A 23,619-nucleotide genomic window follows, 5' to 3' on the forward strand; every position below is an offset into this window, starting at 1 on the left:
GCGATGCAAAATGCCGCCAATAAAAAGTAGGGGCGCCATTGGTACACTAAGCAAAAACACCATAAGTGTCCGGGGCCCAAAACTGTTCAACAGCCTCCCATCAAGCATTAGGGGAATTGCCAATAAACCCCTGGCTGCCTTCAAGAGAGAGCTGGACAGATACCTAAAGTCGGTGCCGGATCAGCCGGGCTGTGGCTCGTACGTCGGACTGCGTGCGGCCAGCAGTAACAGCCTAGTTGATCAGGCCCTGATCCATCGGGAGGCCTGGTCGTGGACCGGGCCGCGGGGGCGTTGATCCCCGGAATAACCTCCAGGTAACCTCCAGGTAACCTCCCTTTCAATGAAGACACATTTGACCCTCCGCTTTAAGTCCAGCAATCCCAGCCCCCCCTGACTTACAGGTAACATTACCATGTCCCTTTGAATCCAATCACAGCTCGAACCCCACAAGAATTTAAAAACCCTCCTAAGTATGTTTGTTATTGCCAGCCCAGTTAATGGGAACACAGCTGCCACGTGCCATACTTTGCTATACAGTAAGATGTTAATAACAATGGCACGCTGCACAAGGGTCAAATGATAAGGTCGCAATAAACCCAAGCGTCCCTGAACCCTGTCTACTGTCCTATTCGAGTTTTCCATGCATGCCACAGTTAGATCGTCTGCATAAATAAGCCCGCAAATTTTCAACGAATTCACCTGCCTCCTCACGACTGCACTACCCCACTCAACCCTTCCTGCCCAAGCTCCTAACACCATGACCATGGATTTGTCTGAATTCACCCTCATACCGGTTGCCCCTGCGAACATTTGTACCACCCCATCTAATGTGTCCAATGACATCCCCTCCCTGATCAGAACAGTTGTGTCATCCACATACCCTATTAAAACTGGCCAAACCCTCGCAACCCCACTCCCTGGATCCTCTATGCTACACATACGCTGCTCGACCAATCTATAAAAGGGGTCCTGTATGCATGCAAACAATAATTGTGACATAGGACACCCCTGCCTAAGTCCCCTACCCATTACAATCTCCCCACCCAATCGACCATTAACCTGTACCCTCGCCATTGCACCTCGATACAACGCCTCGACCCAACCCACTATTTCTTCCCCAAACCCCTGTCCCCTGAGGATGGCTCTCAATGCTTTCCAGTCCACTCTATCGTATGCCCCTTGCCAATCGAGCACCACCAAACCTCCCCCCTCCCCCCTTTTGCCTCCACAAAATCCCTAATCAACCCATGCCCCTCCCCCATAGACCTCTCTGGCAAACCAAACTGAGTTTTTGATATTACCCGCCCCACCACACACTTAAACCGATTCCCCAAAACCTTAGCAAACAACTTGTAATCCGCGCATAACAACAAGATCGCCCAGTAATCCCGAAGTGTATGCTGCCCCTTACCCTTCGGTACCAAGACAACGACAGCCATTGCCTGCTTCTCTCCAAGCTCACCTCTCTCCTTCATGCAATTTAATAACCTAACCAAAAAATGCCTCATTAGCTCCCAATGCTGCTGATAAAACTCTGCCGGGAGTCCATCAATTCCCGATGCTTTGCTGTTTCGCATTCCACTTAAAGCCCTCCATATTTCCCCCTCAGTTATTTCCCCACCCAGTGCTTCCCTATCACTGTTATGCAACTGACATACCACACTCCCACACACCTGTTCTAAAACATCATTCTCTACCCCTTCTCGTTGCCAGTACTTCTCATACCACTTATCTGCAAATGCCCCCATTCCTTCCGTAACTTGTATGATCTGCCCCTCCCTGTACCCCACTATCGACTCATGAACCTCCAACCATGGAATAGTCATTGCCTGCTGTCTTTGTTTCTGCCTTCGCAATATGCACGATGACGGTCTATCGCCCCATAACACCTCTTCCACCCCCACCTGTACCTGCACTGCTTGGAACCTCTCATCCTGTACCTCATGCAGCCTCCCTTTAATTACCATAATATCATCCACTGGATAAGTGTCCGCCACCTCCCCCCCTCGCATAACAACCCTGTAACCTATCCTCCAAATAGTTGGCAAGCCCATATTTTAAAGAATTGATACGTTTCCCTTCCCTTACATAATATTGCTTAATCCGTTCTTTAGCCACACCATCCCACCACATCACCACATCCTCTACCCCATTTACCTCTGCACGTAACCCCTCCCAAAGTGTTGCAAATCCCTCTATCCCCTCCTCATCGCCTAACACACTTGTATTTAACTTCCAATATCCCCTAGATATACCTGCTAGTGATTCCCACCCCACCTCTGCTACTACCGCCCGATGATCCGAATAAGCTACTTCTATTGTATGGAAAAATGTCAACCAAACCCCTTGAGATATATACAGCCTATCCAACCTAGCTGCGTAACCCCTTCTTACATAAGTGTGCTCTACCTCCCACACCCCTCCTCCAACCGCATCCCGCAACTGAATATCCCTCAAAAGATCTTGCAAGGCCGCCGACACGTGCCCCGCCCCTTTTGGTTCTACATCAGCCCTCCTAATAACGCAGTTCCAGTCCCCACCAATGATGGCCACTGCAGGTAAACCACATAAGAAGAAAACTAGTTCTTCACATACAAAATCCCTTTTTACTCTCACATCATTTTCTGCTGGTGCATACACACTTACAAAGGATACCCTCTGCCCCATCCACCACCCATCCACACGCAATATTCTCCCCCCCTCCCCCCTCACTTCTTAGCAACACAAACGGGCTCGCCTCCCTGATCAATATACCCACACCATCTTTCAGACGTGCAGATGGCAGAGTCATGACCTGAAACCCCTCCACCTCGAGCTCTCTTCCCTCCCTGAAATTGTGTTCTTGCAGGAACACTACATCTACCCTATATTTACACAGAAACATTCGAAACCATTCCCTCTTCGCACTATTACACAGTCCATTTACGTTCACAGTCATACACCTAAGGCCTCTTTATAGTTTCCAACCCTTCCTCCTCTCTTCATTCATCCCAGGGCCTCCTGCTCCAGAGCCAGCACAAGGCTTCACACCATCAACCCCCCTTTTTTTGCGATGCCTCTTGACTACCTCGACAGTGCTCTTCCTCCCAGACCTCTGCGCCGGCGTCAGGACATCATCTGAGTCTGACGCCGCCGCTCTCTTCCTCGTGATGCCCTCCACATCCATGTTATCTTCTGAAGTTCCCTCACGATGTACCTCAACCTCCACCACGCCTCGTTCCACAGCACACGGCGACAACTCACGCTTACTATTTAGCCCGTCAACCCTGCTATGGTTTTTATCATTACATTCCTCTACAGGCAACGCCGTGCCTCTCACCAGCTCAGGAACAACATCCTCTGCAGGCGGAGTCAATGTCCTCAACACTTCCTGAAGCTCTTCCTCGAGAGCCTGCACCTCCTCCTGCACTTGCACTTCTGTACTTTTCCCTTGCCTAGTAACAGATTCTTTTATGTCACAGCTTACCTCACACACGCCAGTCTCTTCTTTGGAATCCTCCACCTCTTCACTCCACAAGCGCCCAAGCCCTTGCTTTTGCTTCGGGCTCTCAACAACAGCTACCATGTTGGTAACTGGTGCTTCACCAGTTTGTGCAGGCGCCCTCCTCAGCTTCACACACGCTGCTGCCATATGGTCGTACGCCCCACATATTCTGCACGTACGTCTCTGTCCGGCGTACGATACCATAACTTGCGTCCTGAAGTCCTCCAACACGATGTAAGACGGTATGGGATGTCTCAGAGTCATCTTCAGGGAAAAGGTTCCCTCCAGACGGCCCATGTAAGCACCAGCCGTCCACTTGCCCTGTTGTGCCAGATGTACGGTCCCATATGCCTCAAAAACACTCCTGATGTCAGCCTCATCTGCCTCAAATGGGACATTACGAATCTTAACCCACGTAAAGTGGCGAGATACGTCGATCAAACGCACCTTCACAGCTGGAGTAGCATCAAGACTCACGTCTTGGAATCTCGTCACCAAAGACTCGTACACGGACGTGGAATTCAGTTTGACGAAGATTCTGTAAGCCCCATTCAGGGCAACACCCCCGAAACTCTCTCCAGGTAAACTCCAGGTAAACACCTCATCGTCCTGGATACCATAGGTCTCACTAATGATTGTTGGGAGTAATACCTGCGCTGAAGAGGGTGAAATCGCCTCACGAAGCAGCTCAATACCGATGGTATTTACGCGCCTCCTCACACTCAGCACCATGTTGGTACAAGGTAGCTCCCCTGAAAACAGCAGAGGGGTGCAGAGCACAACGGCACTTTACCGTGGTCAGGCAGCGACTGATGTTAAAGTTACCATGTTGGTGATAACGGTCATATTCATTTCGGGGTGAGGGGGGGAGGTTAATTAATGTGTAATGAGTTTAAGTCATTACCGGTAATACCAACTTTATTGGTAGTTGTATACATTTGTTTGAAATGTAATATTTCACATTGTGTTAGTATTATTTAAGGTCTTGTGACATTTTAGTATACTTATCTTCGCTTGTATTTGTAGCAATGTTTTATATTTTGTGGTGATGTTAGTTTCCTTGGTAAATAAACATGTACATAGGTAGCCTTTGAGCTCTGTTGAACTTCAGTGTTACATTGTTCTATGTAATATTAATCTTTTGCATGTATTTAGACGACCTGGTTGAGGTATCACTGTGTTGGATTCTTGTGTATTAATCTGTTCTGTGTTTTATATCACCTTGTATTTGCATTGCTTTAAATAGAATATATAAAAAAATAATCATTATTGATGTCAGCTGTGGTATGTATACCTTGTACATGTACTGGTATCTATACCTTGTACATGTACTGGTATGTATACCTTGTACATGTACTGGTATGTATACCTCATACATGTACGGGTGTGCATACCTCGTACATGTACTGGTATGTATACCTCGTACATGTACTGGTATCTATACCTTGTACATGTACTGGTATGTATACCTCGTACATGTACTGGTATGTATACCTCGTACATGTACTGGTATGTATACCTCGTACATGTACTGGTATGTACACCTCGTACACGTACTGGTATGTATACCGCGTACACGTACTGGTATGTATACCTCGTACACGTACTGGAATGTATACCTCGTACACGTACTGGTATGTATACCTCGTACATGTACTGGTATGTATACCTCGTACATGTACTGGTATCTATACCTTGTGCATGTACTGGTATGTATACTTCGTACCTCCTAAGAAGCAAGATCACCACCCATCTAGAAACCCATCAGTTACACAACCCAGGGCAACATGGGTTTAGAACAGGTCGCTCCTGTCTGTCTCAACTATTGGATCACTATGACAAGGTCCTAAATGCACTAGAAGACAAAAAGAATGCAGATGTAATATATACAGACTTTGCAAAAGCCTTCGACAAGTGTGACCATGGCGTAATAGCGCACAAAATGCGCGCTAAAGGAATAACAGGAAAAGTCGGTCGATGGATCTATAATTTCCTCACTAACAGAACACAGAGAGTAGTCGTCAACAGAGTAAAGTCCGAGGCAGCTACGGTGAAAATCTCTGTTCCACAAGGCACAGTACTAGCTCCCATCTTGTTCCTCATCCTCATATCCGACATAGACAAGGATGTCAGCCACAGCACCGTGTCTTCCTTTGCAGATGACACCCGAATCTGCATGACAGTGTCTTCCATTGCAGACACTGCAAGGCTCCAGGCGGACATCAACCAAATCTTTCAGTGGGCTGCGGAAAACAATATGAAGTTCAACGATGAGAAATTTCAATTACTCAGATATGGTAAACATGAGGAAATTAAATCTTCATCAGAGTACAAAACAAATTCTGGCCACAAAATAGAGCGAAACATCAACGTCAAAGACCTGGGAGTGATTATGTCGGAGGATCTCACCTTCAAGGACCATAACATTGTATCAATCGCATCTGCTAGAAAAATGACAGGATGGATAATGAGAACCTTCAAAACTAGGGAGGCCAAGCCCATGATGACACTCTTCAGGTCACTTGTTCTATCTAGGCTGGAATATTGCTGCACTCTAACAACACCTTTCAAGGCAGGTGAAATTGCCAACCTAGAAAATGTACAGAGAACTTTCACGGCGCGCATAACGGAGATAAAACACCTCAATTACTGGGAGCGCTTGAGGTTTCTAAACCTGTATTCCCTGGAACGCAGGAGGGAGAGATACATGATTATATACACCTGGAAAATCCTAGAGGGACTAGTACCGAACTTGCACACGAAAATCACTCACTACGAAAGCAAAAGACTTGGCAGACGATGCACCATCCCCCCAATGAAAAGCAGGGGTGTCACTAGCACGTTAAGAGACCATACAATAAGTGTCAGGGGCGCGAGACTGTTCAACTGCCTCCCAGCACACATAAGGGGGATTACCAACAGACCCCTGGCAGTCTTCAAGCTGGCACTGGACAAGCACCTAAAGTCAGTTCCTGATCAGCCGGGCTGTGGCTCGTACGTTGGTTTGCGTGCAACCAGCAGCAACAGCCTGGTTGATCAGGTGCTGATCCACCAGGAGGCCTGGTCACAGACCGGGCCGCGGGGGCGTTGACCCCCGAAACTCTCTCCAGGTAAACTCCAGGTATACCTCATACATGTACTGGTATGTATACCTCGTACATGTACTGGTATGTATACCTCGTACATGTACTGGTATGTATACCTCGTACATGTACTGGTATGTATACCTCGTACATGTACTGGTATGTATACCTCGTACATGTACTGGTATGTATTTATTATTAAAGATTAGCTGGTATTCTCCCGGCCCGGGCCTTTTCCAAGTGGTGGCCCGGCCTTGGCTCCCTCTTTAGGGAGTGTCTGAGACCTAAGTCTGCCATGGGAGGAGGCACAAGTACCTCCTCATCTTTGGGACCAACTGTCCCCAGGCCTAGCCACAAGCTAGGCCTCTCTGGTCTGCCATCCCTGCCACAAGGGGACTAATGGGAATGACAGTCTTATGAGCTAAAGGCTCGGGCTCAGGCACCTACCCTACCCTAGAAGGGCTGGGCATGGTGTCGATGGTATGTATTTTTTTTTTATGGTATGTATTTTTTTTTTTTTTTTTTTTTTTTTAATTCGCCGGTATTCTCCCGGCCCGGGTCTTTTCCAAGTAGTGGTGACCCGGCCTTGGCTCCCTATCTGGGGAGTGTCTCGAGACTTAAGTCTCCCATGGGAGGAGGTACAGTACCTCCTCATCTTTGGGACCAAGTGTCCCCAGGCCTAGCCACATTCCCCGCCCTCACGGGGCTCGTAGGGAGAAGCTAGGCCTCTGGTCTGCCATCTACCCCGCCTCGAAGGGGCTCGTGGGGATGGCAGTCTTATGAGCTGCAGATGGTAGCAAGCTCAAGCCTTTTCTATATGGTATGTATACCTTGTACATGTACTGGAAGTAAATAAAAGACATTGTGAAACAAGGACAAATTCTCAATAGAAGTAAATTAGGTCATTATTCACTAGTATATTATTTTCCTATATAAATATTATAAACTATATATTAGTAATTTAATATCAGCCAACCAATTAATGGTTGACTTTCAAAAAAATAATGTAAACATGTTATTAGACTTGTAATTTAACCAAAAATCAAAACCTCAAACAAATCTATTAATTTTTATCACATTTTGTATATTTTTATATAAAAGTTTTAATTTTTTAAACCGTCTAAATTATCTCTTGAAAGATGTATTAAATTTTTATAAGGTATTTAACATGTATAAAAGTTTTAATTATTATATAGATGGAATAATGAGTTTGTGAAGTAGATAATATATAAGGAAAACGTTATTAAGGATAACTATTATTATAAGTAATACACTAAATATGTCTTCATGTACAAGGTATACATACCATTATTGACATCAGTAATGTTTACCATTCGCTGCCTGGATGAGGTAGAGTGCGGTCGTGCTTTGCACCCCTCTACTGTTTCCCAGACGAGCTACTCAGTCAACAACATGGCGCCAGGTGTGTGCAGAAGGCTGAATACTGTGGGAATATTCGCTGCCTGGATGAGGTAGAGTGCGGTCGTGCTTTGCACACCTCTACTGTTTCCCAGACGAGCTACTCAGTCAACAACATGGCGCCAGGTGTGTGCAGAAGGCTGAATACTGTGGGAATATTCGCTGCCTGGATGAGGTAGAGTGCGGTCATGCTTTGCACACCTCTACTGTTTTCCCAGACGAGCTACTCAGTCAACAACATGGCGCCAGGTGTGCGCAGGAGGGTGAATACTGTGGCATTGAGCTCATTAGTGGGGCTTTAACGCCTACGTCAGTTGATGTGTTATTGCCCAAAATTGTGAGAGAGACATACGGCATCAGAGACGAGGATTTGTATGGAGTGGCACTGAACGGTGTGTATAGAATATTCGTGAAGGTGCTAACTGCTCAAGTATATGAGGCGTTGGTGGATCGTTATCAAGATGTCAGCATTAACGTAACACCGGCAGTGAGGGTCAAGTTGACGGATGTATCACGACATTATTCGTGGGTTAAGCTCCGAAACGTGCCTTTTGAGGCTGATGAAGTGGATATACGCAATGTTTTCGAACGTTATGGAACTGTACATCTGGCCCAACCTGATAAAATGGGTAAAAGGAGCTTACACAGGTTATCCTGAGGGTTCTTTCAATCTCAAGATGACGCTAAGGCATCCTATACCCTCGTATGTATATCTCGAGGAGTTTAGAACCCAGGTAATGGTAGTGTATGCTGGGCAGAGGCGTACATGCCGACTGTGTGGCGAATATGACCATATGGCGGCAGACTGTGGCAAGCGGAATATGGCTCCTGGGCCGGCAAGGGGCGGAGCACATGTCTATGAGAAACCGATGCCTGAGGAAGAACGGAGGCAAGGAGGAGGGCGTGGTCGCTTGTGGAGTGAAGAGGTGATGGCTCCTCCTGTGGAATCAGAAGAAGTGGAGATCCATGAATCACCTGGCCCATCAACAGTACAGCTGTCAAGTGAAGAGGTGCAGGTGGGCGCAGAAGTGAAAGCTATTGAGGAGTTGGAGACGGTGATACAGGCTATGTTACAGTCTACGGAGGTGGAGAGTCACAGTGAGCAGGAACCTGGGATCAGGGCAGAAGGTGTGTGCGGGAGGGGGAAGGATCAGGTGGCACCTGTGATGGACAGTGTGAGTGCCATGGAAGGACATGGAGGCGGATTAAGGGTGGTAGAGGTGGAAGTCCATTGTGCTGGCTCCCAGGACTCAGATATGGAAACTGAAGGAGCTACAAGGAAAAGGGCAGCAGCGTCAGATTCGGACGATGTTCTGACGCCGGCGCAAAGGCCAGGGAAAAAGACATGGGGTTATGGTACTCAGAGTGACTCTACGAGAGGGCCACAACAGAAGGGGGGGGCATGGTTGGGAAGGAGGGTGGAGTATGTGGCAAAGGCAAAGCCCAGGGAAATGGTTTGAAAGGGAAGAGTCATGACATGAGGCAGGGAGGGAAACCTTAAGCCGGCCTCAGGTGTGTAACAATAAATATTAATGGTCTGTGTGATGGTGTTAAACGTGAGTGCTTCAGGATGTTTTTGAATATGTACAAGATTGACGTAGCTTTTGTGCAGGAGCACAATTTTAAGCTTGGTCGTGAATTAGAGGTGCCTGGGTATCAGGCTTATGTGTTGCCGTCTGAGCGCTTAAAAGGAGGAGTGGGTGTGTTGATCAGGGAGGTGAGCCCGTTTGTATTGCACAGGAAAGAGGGGAGGGAGGGGGGAGAGTATTACATGTGGAAGGATGGTGGATGGGAGAGAGAGTGGCGTTTGTGTGTGTGTATGCCCCAGCAGAAAGTGACGTGAAAGTGAAGATGGATTTTGTGTGGGAGGAGCTCGTGTACTACCTACGCACGTTACCGTCGGTGGCGATTGTCGGGGGGGATTGGAATTGTGTAGTTAAGAGGACAGACGTGGAACCCAGAGGAGCGGGATAATTTTCCTCAGTCTTGGGAGGCCTGCTTAGAGACCTTCAGTTACGTGACACTTTCGGGGGAGGTCTGTGGGAGGTGGAACATACGTTTATAAGAATGGGATATGCGGCTCGTTTGGACAGGTTATATTTATCTCAGAGGGTTTTGGTAGAGTCTTTTAAAACTATTGAGATGGTGTCTTCCGATCATAGGGCGGTATTAGTGGAGGTGGGGTGGGATGCTTTGGCTCGTAGGCAGGGAAGTTATTGGAAACTGAACACGATGGTTTTGAGGGATAGGGAGGGAGTGGAAGGTTTTGCAGTATTTTGGGAACAGCTCTGTGCAGACAGAAGGACTGAGGAGGATGTGGTAGGATGGTGGGATAGTGTGGCTAAGGTAAGAATACGTCAGTTTTATGTGAGGGAGGGTAAACGCATTAATCAATTGCGGTATGGTTTGTCAAATTGTTTAGAATCTAGATTACGGGATTGTTACGAGGGGGGGCTGTGGCCAGGGTGTACCCAGTGGAGGATATACACATGTTGAAGGGCAGGATAAGGGATTTGCAAGAAGAACATTTTGCAGCGGTACGTGTACAGGCGGGGTTGGACGAAGTACTATGGGGCGACAAGCCATCGGCTTGTGTGCTGCGAGGACAGAAGGTACAACAGCGAAAGACTACAATACTGGGATTGCAAGTCATTTCTTTGGTGCGGGGGTTTAGAGAGGGTCAGGTATTATGGGAAACCACAGGGATGAGTGCATATGCAGATAGATGGTTTGAGGAATATGGGAAAAGTAGTGGGGTAGATGGAGAGGTTCTTGGGCAGGTATGTGAGTATGTGCCATGCAAACTGGGGAGGAGTGATTGGGAGGCACTGGGTGGGGTCATTGAGGAGGAGGAAATATGGAGAGCCCTTATGGACATGAAGGGAAAGGCACCCGGGATCGATGGTTTACCAAGCGAATTTTATGTACAGCACTGGGGTCTGCTTAGGGGTTTCCTAGTAGAGTTAATGAATACCATGAAGGAAGGAGGTAAGATGGGAGAATCACAGGCAACGGCGGTGGTGGTGTTGGTCCCGAAGGGTAAACAGCAGAGTATCCTTCGGGATTACCGAGCCATTTCGTTGCTTTGTGCTGATTATAAATTGTTCGCAAAAATTCTTGGGAATCGGCTTAAATGTGTTGTGGGGAGGGTCGTGTTTGAGTCTCAGTTTGGGTTGCCTGGTAGGTCAATGGGCGAGGGCCATGGGATCATAAAGGGGTTCCTGGAGGACATGGAAAGGGGAAGAGGGGCGTTGGTGGCGTTGGATTGGCAAGGGGCTTATGACAGGGTGGAAAGAAAGGCTTTGAGGGATATTCTCCTACGACAGGGGTTTGGCGAAGAAATAGTGGGGTGGGTGGATACGTTGTACTCAAACGCGAAGGTAAGGGTGCAAATCAATGGGTGTGTGGGGGAGGGAGTCACCATGGAGCAGGGTCTTCGGCAGGGATGTCCATTATCACAACTTTTGTTTGCATGTGTTCAGGATCCCTTTTATAGGATGGTGGAGGATCGTCTAAGGACAGGGGAGGGGGATGGTGAACAGAAGCCTTGGCCTGGTTTGGTGGGCTATGTTGATGATACAACTATTTTGGTGAGTGAGGAGACACAGTTAGGACTTTTGGAGGAAGTTGTACACAATTTTGGGAGAGCTACTGGGATGAAGGTAAATCTGGAAAAGTCAATGATAATGGGGCTGGGAGAGTGGGCAGGGAGATTAGATTGGGGATGTGATGTTGTGCAGCGGAGAACCAGGAGTCTGAAAATCTGTGGTGTCGTTTATGAGGCTGACCTGAGTGCTGCAAGGATTAGCAATTCGAATAGGATGGTGGAACAGGTGCAGCGACGTTTGGGAATGCTCCGACCTCACCATTTAACCCTTAGGCAACGTGCAATTGCCATCAATGTATTATTATATAGTAAAGTCTGGTTTGTTTCGGCAGTGATGCCATTAACAGGAACAGCGATCACGAGTATTCTTAGAATGGTGTTCAAATTTTTGTGGGGCTCAGGGTGCAACTGGTTGCGAAGGGAGGTAGTGACATTGCCAGTATGTAGGGGAGGGTTAGGTTTGTTGGACTTGAGAAAGCGCATGAAATGTGTTTTTATTAAGAGGGAAGTGATAAGTGCAGGTGCATGGAGGGGGGGGGGCAGCTAGATAAGGTACATGCTCACCTGAGAAAATGGTATGGAGGGGCGGAAATGAAGGAATGTGAAACAGTGTTACGTGCTTTAGTGTTAGCCAGGGAACTGGGAAAAGTAAAGGTGGGAACTTTGTGTAAATTGTTAGAGACATGTAGTGGCGCCGGTTGAAGGGATCTACCCCATGTATGCATGGGATGTAATATGGTGAAGATTTAGTAAATTAAGGATACGACCTAGGCCGCGTGAGGTTATGTATCGTTTCCTGCATGGGATTTTGCCATCGGGAGCGATGCTCCGAGATAGGAGGGTTATCGAGGGTGGGGGTGTGGCAGATGCAGTGGGGAAGAGACTGCGTATCATGTTGTCTATTTTTGTGAAGGTTTGGAGTGCATCAGGGTATGGATGAATAAGGTTGTGGTGAGGGTGGGGGGTCAAGGTGTGTCGGTATTGCGAGCGTTGAGTCTTGATATGAGTGGTGGGGATGAGGGTGTGGTAAGGGGTTTAACATATGTAATCGTGGACTACATATATGTTTTGTGGGGTATGAGGGGGAAGGAGGGTGGGGATGTGCTGAGAAGGACTTTGGCGGCGACGTTTTATCGAGCCTTGTGTCGCAATAGAGACATTTTTGGGAAAAGGTGGGATGAGGTTTTTTCCGAGGGTTATAGAGGCCTAACAATAGGGAATTTATTGGCGTTATAAGGGGTTTTAAATGCCGGGGTGAGTAGGGTGGTAAAAGGGGGGGGGGATTCAGGGGTATTCAACGGGCTCACCTCCTTGGGTGATTGGGTGTGATTGGAGGTACTCATGTGGGTCTAGATGAGAGGTTGTGAAAGATTAGTTTAGCTTAGTTCCCTTGATGGGGAAGGTGTAAATGGCAGTTTAAATATATAAATTATATATGTATATTTTCCTTTGGTAGCGTATTATGTTTCGCTTGTACTGGTCTTGCAATTGAATTTTAAACTTTTCTTGAGAGGACATTCCTTTCACTATGTTCCTTGAAGAACTGAGTTATTTTTGCCATTTTGTTACGCGTTCCTGCATCAGATTTAAAGTAATTTCCTATTATGTAAACATGTGTGGATAAGGATTAGTTCTCTAGATTAAAATTTTGTATCTATATTTGTAAGTAATACTAGTTAGGCACGTGCTAGAAGTTTTTTAGTTTAATATGTTTATTATGCACCCCATATCCATCCTGTGGGCGGTAGTCAAAAGATTACAGAGGTACATAATTGGTCCAGGGACTGGACTCCAAAGTTTTGATAGCTGAGCAAGTTACAAAGGTAATGAACTAGATCTGGTCATAATCATGACCAAGTTACAAAGGTAATGTGGAAAATTTTTTAATTTTCCGAAACTATAGTGCCTAATAGGTGTTTAATGTGTCTATATGGGTCAAAAATGTATTTGAAAATAAGAGTAGAACCAAGAGTTCCCTTTGCGCATGCGCGGATGTGCGGGGGGGAGGGGCGCGGATTGTTTTGAATGTGGTGAAGAAGCTGAGAAAGCATGGAACCACGAAATTGACATTCACGGCGGCCTAAGGATTAATATAGGCCTCATTTCATAATAAGAAGTGTCGTAACTGTTCCTGGTGGAGAGTGAGGGAACGTGATTTACGGGACCACGGTAATAGAGTGGTAAAAAGTGTGATAAGAGTAGGACCGGGTGGCAGGTGCACGGCCAGGGTGTGTCCAGGGGACATACCCGTGTGTTAATCCTTGCTCATCGGCCTCAGATCTTAATGGAGTGACCTCTAATTTGTATAATAGTTATGAGACGTTAAATCGTCTTGTGAATGGTAATGTAATCAGTGATAATAACATTGAGTTAAGAGAATGCGGGATGTGAAATAGAGCGCCTTGCTCCGAGTGAACGTGTGACTCTCGTACCGGGGATAATGGAGATTTATGGAATCACGACTTCTAACCGGGACAAACCGACGGATACCTCATCCTGCCGGAATGAGAACCGTGTCGGTGTAGCAGGACATCGAAACTGAGATGGTGAATGGAAGAAATAAGGAGTATCAATCACCCACAGTTAAGTAACCCTTCTAGTTATAACAAACCTATGCTGGCCAGTGGTGTTATGTTGTAATTAGATAGGTTATGAGTGATCCAACTACATCAAGTGACCACCAGAGAACATCTGGTAAGTGGTGGGATTATGTATAAATGTTTTCCTTGATGGATGTATCCAGGTGTATCCTACCCCCCTCCCCTTCATTCAGCTAAACTAATATAATCTATACAGTCCACAATTAATTAGTAGCACCGTACTTGTGGGTGCTACCCAATCCATACTGGTCTCGGATAGATATGGATAAGATTGTGAGGTCGAGGGGACCACTTGGTGCGACCAGGGGTGGTTAAGTTTTCTCACATGTCTACACGGGGTGACTACGGTAAACAATATGATTGTCTCCCAATGAGATTACTGGTATGTATATAATGTTGAGGTACATACAGGTAAGCACCCTAGAAAATTTTCCATATCTGCCCGTTGGTCCTTCGAGAACCGGATGCAATCAGTGAAAAAATTAATTGAATTAATTACTTAATAATTAAGTGACTGATTGAAGGAAGTGGGTGTAGGGTGCACAAGTTTAATCGATCGTGTGATGGATGACAATTAGCCCAATTAATTGCTAGCACATGGGTGGCTAGGATTTATACAAGAGTAAAGTGCAAGAATTACTCTTATAAGGCGCCTACTTAAGTTGTATAATCAGTGATTAATAATTCTCTAACCATGACTGGATCTAATGGAGTTAATGTGGCTGACAAGTCCTTGAATTTTAGAGTAATGAAAGCATCATTACAGGCTATTAAAAGCCATGTGACGAAGGCATTTGATTTAGTGAATCAAAGAACCGTGAACCCTAATGAATTAAAGTTATATTTAGATGCTTTAGAGAGTAGATTTGATTGGTACAAATTGTAGTTTAAAGACTGTGAAAGAGATCTGCTGGAGAATTGTGCAGATGGAATGGAAATGAATGTTTTAATTAATCAACATTACGAATTGGAAGAAAAACTGTCTTGTAAAAGTAAGGCTTTGAATAAATTAAAGGGTGTAAGCCAGGCAGTTGATCAACCTATTAATGCAAAGGGTGGGTTTGCCAAAACCTCCATAGTACGGTCTGGAGGAAATCAGACTAGGTCGGCAGGAATTAATTGTTCAATTGCAGACCAGCCAGCCAAACAGTTCTAAGGATATAACACATAATGACACTGAAGTATCTGTCAAGTCTCAAAAGGGAAAATTAATCCCAGTGGTAATAATCATAGTTAAGAGTTAAATAGGCACATATCAAGTCAGGAATCAGTAATAGTGGTTCCTCACATCAAGGTAAGAGGAATAAGTACCTCGGTAAGTGTAACCCAGTTAATAAGAGGTCAGGCAAGGAAAAGAGAGACTGCCTCTTCTGCCAGGGTACTCATTTCACTAAAAATTGTAATGCCTGTAATTCATGGGATATTAAAGTGGAAAGAATGAAAGAACTTGACAGATTTATCAGATGTCTAGACAATCATAATGTAAAGGATTGTCATACCAAATTGAACAGTTGCTATCAATGCAACAAGGGAAAGCACCATACAGTTATGTGCAGGGTTGTATGTGATTCTTATAATAATGGTGACAATAATGATAATGTTAATAACCCTGACACTACAGTGACTGATGTAAAGGTTGCAGCTAATGGCAATAATGGTGGCCTAGCTGAGGTAGCCTTGCCGGTGTTGGATGTAAAAATTCAGGATAAAGGGCATAAACCCAAAACCATACGGTGTCACTCTCCTCAACACTGGTACGGGCCATGTAATATATGGCAGACTACCGCCTAGTAATAATGACTAGAGGAAGTAGTGAATACGGTCACGGTGTCTTACCCATGAAAGGTCAACCCAGTACAAGTATTCTTCTATCGAGAATGATGTTGAACCAGTCTAATTTGTGGGAGCTGGACAGCATAGGGATTAATGTAAATAAGGAAAGTCCAAATGATTCCTTTACTCAGGAACAATACCTGAAGGATGTTAAATGTGAATCTGGACATTACTGGGTGCGACTTCCGTGGAAGCTTGACCGTCCAGAATTACCTACTAATTATAGGATGGCGTATGGACAGTTAAAGGGCCCAGCTCTGCGAACTGAGCAAGACTCCAAAATTGTTGACTGCTTATAATGATATAATTAATAAGCAGTTAAATAATAAATTGTTCTTACTTCAGGCGACGATAAATGCACACCTTAAGTGCACAGGCGGTCCACTGAGCGAAGTAATTGGGTAAATAATCTTATGTGGACAATTTCCGGGTGTGACGTCAACTGAAGAGGAACTAATGAGGATATGTGAAGGGGTTAATGAAATAATGAAGAAATGTGCTGGGACTGACTTGGGATACTGAGAGACTTGTTATTGTTAAAGTCTCAAAATTCCAGTATGCCCAATAAATTAATCCAGGGAGCATAGGCTTATGCCCCTGAGAGAATGGAACACTAATTAGTCCATTTTGAGGGTTCAATAAATATGGATGGCCATGGAGTTGGTGCCTATATGCAGTAGGGTGCTGGGACTGACTTGGGATACTGAGAGAGACTTGTTATTGGTAAAGTCTCAAAATTCCAGTATGCCCAATAACTTAATCCAGGGAGCATAGGCTTATGCCCCTGAGAGAATGGAACACTAATTAGTCCATTTTGAGGGATCAATAAATATAGATGGCCATGGAGTTGGTGCCTATATGCAGTAATGTGCTGGGGCTGACTAGGGATACTGAGAGACTTGTTATTGTTAAAGTCTCAAAATTCCAGTATGCCCAATAAATTAATCCAGGGAGCATAGGCTTATGCCCCTGAGAGAATGGAACACTAATTAGTCCATTTTGAGGGATCAATAAATATAGATGGCCATGGAGTTGGTGCCTATATGCAGTAATGTGCTGGGGCTGACTTGGGATACTGAGAGAGACTTGTTATTGTTAAAGTCTCATAATTCCAGTATGCCCAATAAATTAATCCAGGGAGCATAGGCTTATGCCCCTGAGAGAATGGAACACTAATTAGTCCATTTGAGGGTTCAATAAATATAGATGGCCATGGAGTTGGTGCCTATATGCAGTAATGTGCTGGGGCTGACTTGGGATACTGAGAGACTTGTTATTGTTAAAGTCTCAAAATTCCAGTATGCCCAATAAATTAATCCAGGGAGCATAGGCTTATGCCCCTGAGAGGATGGAACACTAATTAGTCCATTTTGAGGGTTCAATAAATATGGGTGGCCAGTGAAGATGGGAAAATTGTACTCCACATTATGTAAGTCGTCTAGCAACGACCTCCGCCCGGCCGCAGTGTGGAAAATTTTTTAATTTTCCGAAACTATAGTGCCTAATAGGTGTTTAATGTGTCTATATGGGTCAAAAATGTATTTGAAAATAAGAGTAGAACCAAGAGTTCCCTTTGCGCATGCGCGGATGTGCGGGGGGGAGGGGCGCGGATTGTTTTGAATGTGGTGAAGAAGCTGAGAAAGCATGGAACCACGAAATTGACATTCACGGCGGCCTAAGGATTAATATAGGCCTCATTTCATAATAAGAAGTGTCGTAACTGTTCCTGGTGGAGAGTGAGGGAACGTGATTTACGGGACCACGGTAATAGAGTGGTAAAAAGTGTGATAAGAGTAGGACCGGGTGGCAGGTGCACGGCCAGGGTGTGTCCAGGGGACATACCCGTGTGTTAATCCTTGCTCATCGGCCTCAGATCTTAATGGAGTGACCTCTAATTTGTATAATAGTTATGAGACGTTAAATCGTCTTGTGAATGGTAATGTAATCAGTGATAATAACATTGAGTTAAGAGAATGCGGGATGTGAAATAGAGCGCCTTGCTCCGAGTGAACGTGTGACTCTCGTACCGGGGATAATGGAGATTTATGGAATCACGACTTCTAACCGGGACAAACCGACGGATACCTCATCCTGCCGGAATGAGAACCGTGTCGGTGTAGCAGGACATCGAAACTGAGATGGTGAATGGAAGAAATAAGGAGTATCAATCACCCACAGTTAAGTAACCCTTCTAGTTATAACAAACCTATGCTGGCCAGTGGTGTTATGTTGTAATTAGATAGGTTATGAGTGATCCAACTACATCAAGTGACCACCAGAGAACATCTGGTAAGTGGTGGGATTATGTATAAATGTTTTCCTTGATGGATGTATCCAGGTGTATCCTACCCCCCTCCCCTTCATTCAGCTAAACTAATATAATCTATACAGTCCACAATTAATTAGTAGCACCGTACTTGTGGGTGCTACCCAATCCATACTGGTCTCGGATAGATATGGATAAGATTGTGAGGTCGAGGGGACCACTTGGTGCGACCAGGGGTGGTTAAGTTTTCTCACATGTCTACACGGGGTGACTACGGTAAACAATATGATTGTCTCCCAATGAGATTACTGGTATGTATATAATGTTGAGGTACATACAGGTAAGCACCCTAGAAAATTTTCCATAGGTAATGAGCTCCAGGTAGAGCTGGTCACACTCATGAATAATTGCAAAGGTAATGAATCTTAAACACATTAATCATGAGAATTTACAAAGGTGCTAGAAGGCACAGCGAAAGTATAGTCTTGTGGAATGTATGTTACGTTATTGGTTAGTTTGTATGTGGCGTGTTAGGTGTTATAAGGAGTTTGGTGTTGTTAAGTTACTAAAATCATGATGAACCTTTTGGATAATACTTATTCATGTTCTAGTCTTGGGTTCTTCAAATAATATACATAGCCTAGTATTGTACCGCTAATGTAGCATGTGCTGTATTATCTTGTATTTTGAGCGTGAACTTCACGATTTGCAATGTTTTGAATGTTTGTAATTCATGGTTAACATTAATATTTGATATTATATTGGTGGTGTATATTCTTCTACTTATTACAGTGTATGTGTATAGGAATGTAATGTTTCATATCTGTTTTAGTCTGTAAATTTATGTTTTTGTGTCTTGTTCATGCACTACCAACTCTTAGGTTTTGATGAGGTCAGAGTATGACCATTCATTGGGATAATTAATGTAGGTGGCCCGGTGGTCTGGTGGCTAAAGCTCCCGCTTCACACACGGAGGGCCCGGGTTCGATTCCCGGCGGGTGGAAACATTCCGACACGTTTCCTTACACCTGTTGTCCTGTTCACCTAGCAGCAAATAGGTACCTGGGTGTTAGTCGACTGGTGTGGGTCGCATCCTGGGGGACAAGATTAAGGACCACAATGGAAATAAGTTAGACAGTCCTCGATGACGCACTGACTTTCTTGGGTTATCCTGGGTGGCTAACCCTCCGGGGTTAAAAATCCGAACGAAATCTTATCTCTCTCTTTATGTTATTTAGAACGGTGACTGTACATACGGGGGGGGGGGGGTAGAAGTGTCAGCTGTGTCTGCACTGGCAATAATGATTATTGTAAAAGGAGGGTTTGTAGGTTATGTATATGGTTGTGGGTTATGTATATGGTTGTGGGTTATGTATATGGTTGTGGGTTATGTATATGGTTGTGGGTTATGTATATGGTTGTGGGTTATGTATATGGTTGTGGGTTATGTATATGGTTGTGGGTTATGTATATGGTTGTTGGTTATGTATATGGTTGTGGGTTATGTATATGGTTGTGGGTTATGTATATGGTTGTGGGTTATGTATATGGTTGTGGGTTATGTATATGGTTGTTGGTTATGTATATGGTTGTGGGTTATGTATATGGTTGTGGGTTATGTATATGGTTGTTGGTTATGTATATGGTTGTGGGTTATGTATATGGTTGTGGGTTATGTATATGGTTGTAATATGGCCATGATCTATGGTGTTCTTTAAATGTACCGGGATTGTGTACTAGAGGTTTTGTAATATCTAGTATGGTTTTCAATTTTATACTCTTATACATTATTGTATTTGTTCTATGTTTTAAATAAAAATATAAAAAAAATCAGTAATGTTTATTACTACCAGTACATGTACAATGGGAGACTTAGGTCTGGAGATACTCCCCAGTTAGGGAGCCAAGGCCGGGTCACCACTATTTGGAAAAGACCCGGGCCGGGAGAATAAGAAAAAAAAAAAAAGGTATACATACCATAGTTGACATCAATAATGTTTATTACTACCAGTACATGTACAAGGTATACATACCATAGTTGACATCAGTAATGTTTATTACTACCAGTACATGTACAAGGTATACATACCATAGTTGACATCAGTAATGTTTATTACTACCAGTACATGCACAAGGTATACATACCATAGTTGACATCAGTAATGTTTATTACTACCAGTACATGTACAAGGTATACATGGAGGTGGTGTGTGCTCAACATCATCAGGAGATTGATAAGGATTATCGACTGGACGAAGATTGGAAAGAACAAAATACATACATTCATCGTGGTTCTTCATTAGGACGATTCGACTGGACGAAGATTGGAAAACGGTGTGTGTTGTGTTCGCAAATCTGTGTTAGTTTAAGCACAGATTAGCGTCGTTCCTGGTGATCCTTGGACTGTGTTCAGTGCTTCAGAGCAGTGAGCCACGAGAGGGTGGCTACGGGCCCCTGGGGGGGCTCTGAGCTTCACAGCTCTGCACCCAGTGTGGGCGGCTGTGAGGTCACAGGCAGCAGCTCTGCTGCTGGCTCTGTCCCCACACCTACAGTCACCATGACAGATCCAGGAGAACGGCCTAAACGTTCATTGGAATGCGGGGACGAGTTGGAGGACGACGTGGGGCAGGTGGGAGCCCCCACCAAGAAGGCCAAGGATGCAGTGGAGACTACTGTATCTACCAATCTGCCACTAGGTCTGTCGGCAGCCCCTACCCAAGGAGACTTGCATCCCCAGATGGCCATAGGGGTCGTGGAAGGAAGCCAGGAGGCTGTAGCTCCTCAACTGGCAAGGATGGAGCCATCCCAAGTCCCTACACCAGTTGCGCCGGCTTCCACAGTGGACGGGGACTGGCTGACTCCACGTGGAAGGAGGAATTCCCACTCAGCTCGGGCACAAGCAACCAGTACCTTCAACAAATTCAAGGTTCCCAATTATGGGTTTGTAAGGTATCTGGAAGGTCTACCCTGCCTCAAGTTCCGCTGCGAGTTCACTCTCAGGAACGAGGTTCTGGTCATTCCTCGGGACGAAGACTCTTACGAGGAGTTGAAGGGGGCTGGTTGTGATCCATCCCAGCATGGTGGAACTGGTTGCTTCGGAGAGGGTGTACAAGGGGGTGCTCTTACACGTCCCTGTGCGCCTCCCACTGAACCCCATTTTGGAAGTGCCCAATATTGTCAAGGCGGAGTGACTCACTGCAACGGTGAACAAGGTACCCACCGGCCAGGTGCTGATCCACCACAAAGGTCCACTTCCCAAGAACTTGGACCTTGGGGTCTGGGGAAGATTCAAGACCCGACCATACCTGTCAGGCCCCGTCCAATGCTTCAACTGTCAGGGGTTCAATCATATTGCAGCCACCTCCCAGCGAGAGAAGAAGTGTGGTGTGTGCAGCAAGGCACATGACTCGAAGGACTGCATTGCAATCCTCAAACAGCCAACTGGCGAGGCCCTTCGGCCAGAGCCCAGGTGTGCCAACTGCTCAAAGAGGCACCATGTCTGGAACCGGAGCTGTCCTGTGATGGTGCAGCACTGGCAGCAGGTTCGTCATTGGAACGACCCGACAGCCCCGATGCCACCCAGCCTTGGAACTGCCCAGCAACAGTTGGTATAGGCTCCAACCACGGTTCCCCAGATACCGCAGGAGGGCATTACCAGTGAGTTCCCAGCACTGGGCTCCCAGCGGTGGCATCAGGGGGCAGACACTGGTTTGCAGCAGCGCGGTCAACTGCGGGGTCAGATGGCAAGGTGGCCAAGAAGACAGAATCATTGGGAAAAACAGCCACAGGCCAGGCACACTGCCCAGCAGGTCCCAGCTGGGCACCAACATTCCTTGCCATACCACCAGCAGGCCTCTTCCCAAGGGCAGGCCCCTACTGTGAGTGGCCAGAGTCAGCAGAGGTTCCCTGCCAGGGGACCCAGAAGCCCATGGCCACTCAGGCCGGGCCCAGAGTGTGCCCAGCTTATGCTGCTGCAGTGTTGACAGCCACCCAGACATACCCAGTGACCCAGCCCCGACTCGATGGGTCGTCCAGCTCAATGCCTGCAGAGGTAATGGTCGAATCATTTCCGGATCGACTGAAGAAAACCATCGGGGTCATCTCAGCACTCCTCTGTCACCTGCTGCCATCGGCAGAGGACAGGGGCAGGCAGCTCCTGTCATGGATGCTGGGCATGGTTCTACTGGACAGGAAAGACTCAATGGAACTTCAAGCCATCATCCAGGAGTCCTTCCAGTCCATGATGGAGGAGGCCTCGGAGTCGCCAACAACGGACGACGAGTCCCAGGCAGAGACGGAATCAGTGGGCCACCTCTGCGGCCCTTGAAGATCCTCCAGTGGAACATTTGCGGGCTGCAGCAGAAAATTCACTTAGTGATTGAAGCTGCAGTTCAGGATGAGGTTGATGTCTTCCTGTTTCAGGAGACACTCACCGATTCGTCATGTCAAATGCAGCCACGTATTCCGGGATTCTCGGCCTACCTTCAGCGCCTGGAAGGGACTGGCAGGGGCACTGCGATCTACATCAGGATCACTATCCCTCATTCTATCTCCAATGACCCCATTAACTGTGGGGAGGGCGTAGAGGTTCAGGCTGTCACCCTACACCTAGCGGATGGACCTCTCGTGGTTTACGATATTTACAGAAGCTCTCGGTACACCCTTGACATTTCAGAGGTGGCAGCACTCGCCCCACAGGAGGGTCTTGTTGTGGCTGGGGATGTCAATGCCCACCACCCAATATTTTCTTCTGTCTCTCCTACCAACGCAGCTGGGAGGCACCTTGGGGCTGTGCTGGAGGAGGTCCCTGAGATCGCCCTCCTCAATAATGGTGAGCCAACCCATCACTATGGTGGCCGCTTGGACGTCACACTCATCTCTAGGCGGTTGCTCTCGAGTGCGAGATGGGAGGTCCGCCCCCGTCTCACCAGTGATCACTTTGCAGTGGTCACCACGCTAATGGTCCAGCGATGCCCGCCCCTCACACCTACCCCCAGATGGAATCTAAAAAAGGCCAACTAGCAGTGCTTCCAGGTGGTCATTGAGCGCTGGTGGGCAGAGTCTCCTCTTCCGGAAGACCCAGATGAGGTGGCTGAAAGCTTGCAGGTGGCCTTCACATGGGCAGCTGAGGCAGTCATACTTAAGATTACAGGCGGAGAGTCATATAAACGTGACTGGTGGTTTTACAATGAGGACATCAGGGAGCAGAACCACCGCATCAATGTCGTACGCAAGATGCACAGGCATAATCCCACGGTTGAGTCCATGCGTCTGCTCAGGGAAGTGGTGCGGCATGCATGCCATGTCTCACACAGGGTCCGGCAGGC

The sequence above is a fragment of the Cherax quadricarinatus genome, chromosome 3 (genome assembly GCF_038502225.1).
Source record: "Cherax quadricarinatus isolate ZL_2023a chromosome 3, ASM3850222v1, whole genome shotgun sequence".
Lineage (NCBI taxonomy): Eukaryota > Metazoa > Arthropoda > Malacostraca > Decapoda > Parastacidae > Cherax > Cherax quadricarinatus.